The sequence below is a fragment of the Ursus maritimus genome, unplaced genomic scaffold (genome assembly GCF_017311325.1).
Source record: "Ursus maritimus isolate PB19 unplaced genomic scaffold, ASM1731132v1 scaffold_3, whole genome shotgun sequence".
Lineage (NCBI taxonomy): Eukaryota > Metazoa > Chordata > Mammalia > Carnivora > Ursidae > Ursus > Ursus maritimus.
The window spans coordinates 88,183,494-88,184,998 of NW_024425563.1; the positions used below are offsets into that span (position 1 = coordinate 88,183,494).

General features: G+C 52.3%; 1 protein-coding gene across 3 annotated transcripts in view; it reads right to left on the reverse strand.

Moving 5' to 3' along the window:
• The window catches only part of PNPLA8 (patatin like phospholipase domain containing 8), a 45,838-nt gene that overhangs the window by 43,208 nt on the left and 1,125 nt on the right, over positions 1 to 1,505 (reverse strand). The window contains exon 1 of one of the 3 annotated variants that reach the window (XM_040644402.1): positions 169 to 375. The exons of 1 other annotated variant lie outside the window; for it this stretch is intronic. The gene's annotated coding sequence lies outside the window, so the exon portion shown is untranslated. Of the gene's footprint in view, positions 1 to 168; positions 376 to 1,505 lie in introns of those variants that run through there. One more of the 3 variants, XM_040644405.1, reaches the window with a different exon arrangement.

A 1,505-nucleotide genomic window follows, 5' to 3' on the forward strand; every position in this document is an offset into this window, starting at 1 on the left:
TTGGAACCTTGGTCCCGGGACCTCCTCGAAGCCCGGCGTCTCCCCGCCCTCTTACTCTGCAAGCGCCCTCCAAGGACAGGTAAGAAGGGCCAGACAAGTGCCCGGGGAGACCAGGCTGCCCTCTTCCCTAACCTCTCGTGCCGCCTCTGTCCCCCCGCCGCCACTCACCGGGATGCAGGCCGCAACTACTTGGGCGGCAGCGGCGACGCGCCTCTGCCCGGGACCGACGTCCACTTTGACCGGCCCGCATCAGCTGAGCTTCCAACACAAACAGAAGAGCAGCGGCCGGGGCGCCACCCCCACACCTCCGTCCCGCCCCAGCGGAAGTGACGCACGCGCGGGTCGCGTCTACCGGCCGGGCCGGGAGGAACCCCTTTGCTCGGCTCCGGCCTGGGCCTCCCTGTCAATCGCCGCTCCCTCTCCTAGGCATGCGCAATAGAGCCTGAGTGAGCGAGGGGCGGGAAGCGTGCGTGCGTGCGTGCGTGCACGCGCCGGCTTGCGCCGGGGCAGGCGGGGCTGGGTGGTCGGCTTGGGGGCGTTGCTTTGCTCTGTGTGCTTGTCTTCGGCCCTCCATCTCTGCGGCCTTCCATCTCCACGTACCTGGGGGCCCCGTGGGCGCGCTGTCCAATCCGCGGAGCTGGGGGCTGCGTTATCAGCGGCCGAGAGGGTAGTGAGTGGCGTGGGCCGGGGTGGCCCTTTGCAGTCGCCATTCTTGGGCATGGCCACCGCGGCTAAATATCTTTGGAAAGCGCGTTCACATGTATTATCGAATTGGAAGTTAGCCTGTGACATTACCGTATACGTCCCACAGAAGGTCCCACACTCACATTTTTCGAGTTCTGACATTGTATGCATAACAGATGTGCAATCTACAGCCTTAAGACAAATACGGCCCATCGGCTGTTCTTGTACATCTGTGAGCTAAGAATGCCTTTTACATTTTCAGTGGTTAAAAAAATAGAGTATGCTTTGGAACACATGCAGTAACATGAAATTCAAATTTCAATGTCCATAAAGTTTTTTTTATTAGAACAGAACCATGCCCATTCTTCTATGTCAAGCAACTTTCATGCTGCAGCAGTGAATGTGAGTAGTTACAACAGTTTGTTCTCTTGAACTGACCTTGCCATTAAATCGAGGATAGGAAACATAGAAAAGTGGCCTGTACTAGACTACAATCTCAAAATGATACGAAGACTTAGACTCTTTTCCCTTAAGGCTCACCAGGCTTTAGCACCCTGTAAGGTTATTGTAAAATCTTTAAGGAAGGAATTGCATGAGCTGTCAAACATAGTGGATATTAAACTGAAACTGATTACTCTCCCTCTCTCTCTATATATATATGTATATATATGGAAATATATATAAATGTAAACATGCGTCTCTCTTTATGTATGCAAATATGTATATGTATGTAAATATGTGTATATATGTAAATTTTTAAATTATGGCAAGGAAGCCATCTTGTTATCTTGTTAGGCTCTTGGTGCACAGATGGCTGGATA